This window comes from Helianthus annuus, unplaced genomic scaffold, assembly GCF_002127325.2.
Source record: "Helianthus annuus cultivar XRQ/B unplaced genomic scaffold, HanXRQr2.0-SUNRISE HanXRQChr00c044, whole genome shotgun sequence".
Lineage (NCBI taxonomy): Eukaryota > Viridiplantae > Streptophyta > Magnoliopsida > Asterales > Asteraceae > Helianthus > Helianthus annuus.
Window position 1 is genome coordinate 1 of NW_023395560.1, and position 7,598 is coordinate 7,598.

Sequence of the window (7,598 nt, forward strand, 5' to 3'; positions counted from 1 at the left end):
GGCCCAGATGCCAAAGTATGCGAAATTCCTTAAGGATATCCTCTCAAATAAACAGAAGCTCGAGGATATATCGTGTGTGGTGATGAATGAGACTTGTTCCGCCGTTCTGCAAAACCGTCTGCCCACGAAAATGGGAGATCCTGGTAGTTTCACGCTCCCGTGTTTGATCGGAAACATGTCTGTTAGCCATGCGTTGGCTGACTTGGGAGCGAGTATTAACCTTATGCCGTATAAGGTTTTTACTAACTGGATCTGGGTGAGCCGTCACCCACTAGGATGAGCATTCGGTTGGCAGATCGCTCAATAAAGTATCCGCGCGGATTTGTGGAAAACATGCTTGTAAAAATCGATAAATTTGTTTTCCCCGTGGACTTTGTTATCCTTGACATGGATGAAGATTCAAGGGTACCTTTGATACTTGGACGTCCTTTCCTCAATACAGCGAGGACGATTGTTGATGTGGCAGCTGGCCAAATCACGCTCCGAGTGAATGATGAGCACGTGACATTCGATATCAAAAGATCGATGCAGCATCCGCAATGTCACGATGACAAGCTTTATTACGTCGACATTGTCGATGCATGTGTTTGCTCTCATTTTCAAGGTACTATTGATGAGATTGATTCGGACACACGTCTGTCGTGTGGGGACCTGATTGGCATTACGCAGGAGGGCCACGATTTCGAGCAGCCAGTCTATCAGATTGGTGACGATGGTTCCCAGAGTCCGGAGAGATTTCTTGAAATTGACCATGTGAAAAAGGGGGAAACAGAGCCTTCGGTTGATGATCCGACGCCTTTGGAGTTAAAGGAACTCCCGCCACATCTCGAGTACGCATTTCTAGACGAGGAGCGTCGCCTACCAGTCATAATTTCGGCATCGTTGGAAAAGGATGAGAAAATTCGGCTTCTCGAGGTTCTGAGACTTCATAAGAGAGCCATTGCATGGAAAATCATGGATATCAAGGGCATCAATCCTTCTTTTTGTACTCACAAGATTCTGATGGAAGACGAGTACAAACCATGTGCACAGCATCAGAGGCGTTTAAATCCAAACATGCAGGACGTGGTGAAGAAGGAGGTGATTAAATTGTTGGATGCCGGCATGATTTATCCTATTTCTGACTCTGTATGGGTGAGTCCGGTGCAGGTTGTACCTAAGAAAGGTGGTATGACTGTAGTCTCGAATGATAGGAATGAGCTAATTCCTACCCGTACCGTCACTGGGTGGCGAGTTTGCATTGACTACCGCAAGCTCAATGATGCTACTCGCAAGGATCACTTCCCGCTTCCATTCATCGACCAGATGTTGGAACGTCTGTCGGGGAAGTTGTATTACTGTTTCCTTGACGGATTCTCTGGGTACTTTCAGATTCCTATCGCTCCTGAGGATCAGGAGAAGACTACCTTTACATGCCCCTTCGGCACATTCGCCTACCGGCGGATGCCTTTTGGGTTATGTAATGCACCAGCGACCTTCCAGAGATGCATGGTTGCAATTTTCCATGACATGATCGAGGATTCCATGGAGGTTTTCATGGATGATTTTTCGGTATTTGGGGATTCCTTCGATCACTGTTTGGAAAATTTGAGGAAAATGTTGAAGAGGTGCGAGGAGACGAATCTGGTCCTGAACTGGGAGAAATGCCACTTCATGGTGAAGGAGGGCATAGTTCTGGGGCACAAGATTTCGCATGCTGGTATGGAGGTCGATCCAGCCAAAGTGGATATCATTTCACGCCTTCCACCTCCCACCTCTGTTAGAGCGATACGGAGCTTTCTCGGTCATGCCGGGTTCTATCGGCGATTCATTAAAGATTTTTCAAAAATCGCCAGACCCATGACCCGTCTGTTGGAGAAAGACGCTCCGTTCATATTCGGAGATGATTGCTTGAGAGCCTTTGACCTTCTCAAGCAAAAGTTGATTGAGGCCCCTATTTTAGTTGTACCGGACTGGAGTTTACCGTTTGAGATTATGTGCGACGCGAGTGATTACGCCATAGGGGCCGTTCTCGGTCAAAAGAGAGAAAAGCACTTTCACCCGATCTATTATGCGAGCAAAACTCTTCACGACGCTCAAGAGCATTATACCACGACTGAAAAAGAGCTCTTGGCGGTCGTCTTCGCATTTGACAAATTTAGATCGTACTTGGTGCTTTCGAAAACCGTTGTGTATACTGATCACGCTGCCATCCGATATCTCTTCAGCAAGCAGGACGCTAAGCCACGTCTGATCAGGTGGATCTTGTTGCTGCAGGAGTTTGATATTGAGATTCAAGATAAAAAGGGTGCGTTGAATGTAGCGGCTGACCATCTATCTCGGTTAGAGCATGGAGACATCGTGGACGCGCGTTGGGATTCCATAAATGACAACTTCCCACACGAGTCTTTGATGAGTGTCGAGATATGCGATGAGTCGCCATGGTTCGCTGACATTGCGAACTACCTTGCTTGCGGGATTCTGATTAAAGGGTTGACTCACCAGCAAAAGAGGAAATTCTTTTCGGATGTCAAGCACTACATTTGGGATGAACCTTACTTGTTTCGGGTTGGTGCTGATCAGGTGATTAGGAGATGTGTTTCAGGGAAGGAGGCGACCGATATTCTGCGCCACTGTCACGAGGGACCTACCGGAGGCCACCATGGAGCCAACTTTACCGCCAAGAAAGTGTTGGACTCCGGGTTTTATTGGCCGACTATATTTCGTGATGCGCAGAGTTGGGTTAGAGCGTGCGATGCTTGCCAGAGAGCGACAAATATATCGGCACGTGATGAAATGCCTCAGACCTGGATTCAGGTTTGTGAAGTCTTTGATATCTGGGGGATAGACTTCATGGGACCTTTTCCCCCCTCACGAGGTAATAAGTACATCCTGGTCGCAGTTGACTATGTATCGAAGTGGGCGGAGGCACAGGCCTTACCCACCAATGATGCCAGGGTGGTCATGAGATTTTTGAAAAGCTTATTTGCCCGGTTCGGCGCTCCGAAAGCGCTTATCAGTGACAGAGGGACGCATTTTTGCAATACTCAGCTCGAGAGAGCTTTGTCCCGTTACGGTGTGCATCACCGTCTATCCACGCCCTATCATCCACAGACAAGCGGGCAGGTGGAAGTCACGAACCGAGGGCTAAAAAGAATCCTTGAGCGGTCAGTAGGTGCAAACCGCAAGGATTGGTCAGATAAGCTTGATGAAGCGTTGTGGGCCTTCCGTACGGCTTACAAGACGCCTATTGGGACTACTCCCTTTAGGCTTGTTTACGGAAAGGCATGCCATCTACCGGTTGAGCTGGAACACAAAGCGATGTGGGCGCTAAAGACCGCAAATCTGGACCTAAAAGCCGGAGGTGAAGCCCGGTTCCTCCAGATTCACGAGTTGGAAGAGTTGCGACAATGCGCTTATGAGAACTCCGTGTTATACAAGGAGCGCACGAAGAGATTGCATGATAAACGCTTGAAGGACCACAAAGAATTCCAAACGGGCGATCTTGTCCTTCTTTACAACTCGCGGTTGCGCTTATTTCCCGGAAAGCTCCATTCACGTTGGACAGGCCCATACACGGTTAAAGAGATATTTCCGTATGGGACTGTTGCAATAGAGAACGCGGACGGCGTTATTTTCAAAGTAAATGGGCATCGCTTGAAGTTATACGTTGCCGGGCCGACAGAGTCGGTGATGGAGGTTATTGAACTCCAAACCCCGCACACATCATAAGTGTGGGGAGGAGAGAGTCTACGCTGCTGACTCGTGGATCAAAAATGCAGCAAGAGCGTATTTTACGCTTTAGGGGTAGTTTAGTCATTTAGGATTTGTTTTTCTAGTTTTAGCGTAATTTAAGTTAGTTAGGTAGTTTCCGATAGTTTGTACAGTTTCTATTCGTGCCAAGCGAAGGTTCTATGTTGCAATATTGTTAGAACAGTTGGCGTGTCGAAAAAATGGCGAAAAACGGCCAAAACAGTTGCTGAAAATGCATTCTGCAGAAAATTCTGATCTGCAGCTGATGCACGCCCGTGCCACGATACGCACGACCGTGCGTTTTCGAGGATCTGGCACGGCGAGTCGCACCCTCGGTGCATCACCGAGGAAAATGAGAGTCGCCGGTTCCGCACGACCGTGCCAATCGGCGAACGACCGTGCGGCAGGCTGGGGGCAGTTTTGTCATTTTGCACAATATATAAACCCTCATCTGCAGCCAAGTCTCTCATTCGCGAACCCTAGCAGCTGCAGCCGTTCCAGAGCGGTTTTTACGCCAAATCGCACGATTCTTCGCACGATCTCGCACCCAACTTCGCACGGTACGTCTCTAGTGTTAGATTTCATGTTTTCTTGCTTTCTAGGTAGATTTCTTCCGATTCAACAAGGGATTTATTAGGGTTCTCTTCATAAACAAATCGAAACTCTAACCTTTGTTAAATCGAAGTATCGTGAACACCCGATTGTGATTCCGACCCCTGTTAGCCCAAATACTTGTTGAAATTTGCGAAAAATCAGGCTGTTACTAGATCAGGGGTCCGAAAAACTGCAGGTCTGTTGTGGCACGGTCGTTCCTTGTATGGAACGGTCGTGCGTCTCCGGGTGGTTCAACGATATCAGCTTGTGTCCGATGTTGCACGGTCGTTCCGCTTAAGGAACGGTCGTGCGTGTCCGACATTCACTGCGCTTGACTGTTAATTCGCGGATATGCACGACCGTGCATATCGAAGCACGCTCGTGCCGTTTGCCCAGATCAGTTGGACAGAAACTTCATAAATTGCTGCTCGGCTGTTTTCAATTCCATTTTCTCCTATTTCTGTCTTTCTAACAATGTTCCCCATTACAGATGAATCATCCCTTCCTACAGTTCGATCCTAACAACGAGCGTGAAGCTTTGTGCATTCCAAAAAGAGACGAATTATGGGCCCGGAGGGGGCAATTCGGAGTCCCAAGATGGCTTGATTGGGAAGTGATGCAAGAACTGAATCAATATGATCGTTTGGAAAATATGATGAGTCGTCCATTAATAAATTTGGTCGGTTGCAACCGACCCGTTTACTTGGAGCTTACCATCGAGTTCTTTGCATCGTATGCTTACGAGAAGCCAGTTGCTGCTCGACGACCCAAATTCCGCCACAAGGAGCGGATAGCTTTCCGATTGTGTGGTAAATGGCACCGGTGGTCGGTTGGTCGTCTGGGAAGGAGACTCGGTATTTACACTAGGGAAGACATGGATGATGCCAGTGTCTTCACAGAGCAGTTCACTTTCCCGTCTGATGCAGCAAGGGATGAGTTTTGGGCTGTAAATGCTGTTGGGGATCCATACAACCCCAGAATGTCAAAAGCTTCGCGACTTAAAGACCCTCTGGTGCGAGTGATGCACCATGTATTCAGCCACACTATATGCGGGCGCATGGACAGTCTTGGTAACTGTCCAACACCAGATCTGATTTTTCTTTACGCATTGGTGGAGAAGGCGCCAATTAACTTAGCGGCGCGTATGGCTGAATACTTTATGAAGTGTTCAGGGAGGACTCCTAGCAGTCAAATACATGGCGGTCAATATGTGACCGAAATTGCTTACAATGAGCATCTTATGACTGATGAGGTACTTCAGAGTCTCACCCTGATTACTGAGGGGGTGCATGTCGACATCAGATCGCTGAAAACGATGGGGGTTATTATTGAGACTGATCACGGGGATAGGTTGAGGGGGCTGAATAACGAGGTATGGGACCCGTTACCTCCGCTCCCATCAGAGGAAGAGGAAGAAGATGTAGAGATGCACGAGCAGCATCAGCCACACACACCGCCACACCAGCCGCAGCACCACGAGTTCTACCAGCATCAGGATTGGCCGGACTTTGATCAGCAGTTCCAGCAAATGCGGGTCACGCAGGAACAACATGGTACGTATATCGATCAGATCAGGACCAGCCAGGACCATATCCGGGCCAGTCAGGATCAGCTGCGGACCAGTCAGGATCAGCTGAGGCAGAGCCAGGAGAGCTTGTATCAGGGAGTGAGTGCCGGGTTTTCATACCTATTTGGGGAGATGCGCCATGCATATCCCAACTACTTCCAGAACCCTCCAGAGTTCCCACCGTGGAACCCTCCTGGTTACGGTGGTGCAGGCCCGTCCTTCACGAGACACGATGACGATGTTGACGAGTAGGCGTTGGTGGTGATTTTCGTTGGTGGTTTTTATGGTTATTATTAGTAGTTGTTATTTCGGGTGTTCTTTTTGCATACTATTTCGAACACCCTCGGACTGTATTGTACTTTTTAAACATTTTGCTTTTTGTTATGTCTTTGTTTGAACTAGTAGTATTTATGTAAATTATGGTTTATTTGGGTTTATTCTGTTACTGTTCTGTTGCGCTGTACCATATGACATATTTGCAGATTGTGGCTATCAGGTCTTTCACAGGAGCATATGACAGACGCAGCTTTGGAAGCCTCGATTCATCAGATATCATCTTGAGGGGAGTACCATTATCCTTTTTCTCTATATTTCGGGTTTCGCATTGGGGACAATGCGAAGTTCAAGTGTGGGGAGGGGGTTAACTTTGTTAACTTTGTTTGTCCTCATTTATATATATATAAAAAAAAAATCAGAAAATTCAGAAAAATCATTCAAAAATACCTGTATTTTTGTATATATATTAGTAAATAAACCGGTTGGTTGTGTTTTAGAAAGCCTCGGACTTGATAAAAACTCGACAAGCAAAATATTTTTGAAAAAGAAAACCGGAAAGCGTGACAAACAAAGAAAGACTTACATGATAGTTTTCACACTTTCACCCATTCCATCCGTTACGTGAGCATATTTGAGCCTATTGTTATATATTTGTTCATTTCGGATATAGGAGTGAGCCGGATGTTATGTGTAATTTAGAATTTGTCACTAGTATGCTTGTTAAGACCATGAACTTGTGAATTCGTGTAAAAGTGATAGAGGCACTTAGATTACCCCTTTGTTGTAAGCCTTGTTCTTTGTGTTGTGCTTCCCGTTCACCTTATATTACCCTTTAGGATTAACCATGTCGAGCCTTCCCGTTTACCTTTGTTTACCCACATTATCGCCCACTTAGCCAAATTTAGCCTTTTTATGTTTTTAAACCCTTTTTAGTGTTGAAACTCGGACAAAATAATCGTTTAACTAGCATTTGTTTCGGTTTATTGTATAGTTTTATATAAAAAAAAACAAAAAAAAAAAACAACCCAGAAAATAAAACACCCTAAAATAGGGTGAAGTTGATAGAAATCGAGCAATTTTGAATGCTTAAATGTTAAAATTTCGTTGATAAGCTCGATTGCGCTTTAGTCGCCTTTTTAAGGCGTTTGTATGTATAATTGTATTATGTTCTTGCTAGTTAAACGCTAAAACCGAGTTTTAACCATTTTCGCCACTTTAAATGTCTACATCCATACCCTTCGCCCAAGCCTAACGTTACAACCCGTAAAGACCTCTTGATTTACACTTATTTGCATGTTAGTTGGTGGAGACGAGATCTTATGACAAGCTTATGATATTACATGTTTCATTGACTAGGCGTTGAGTGTTTGCACATACACATTTTATGTATGTTTCATAAATAAAACCGAGTGTGTGTGAATATTGTGAG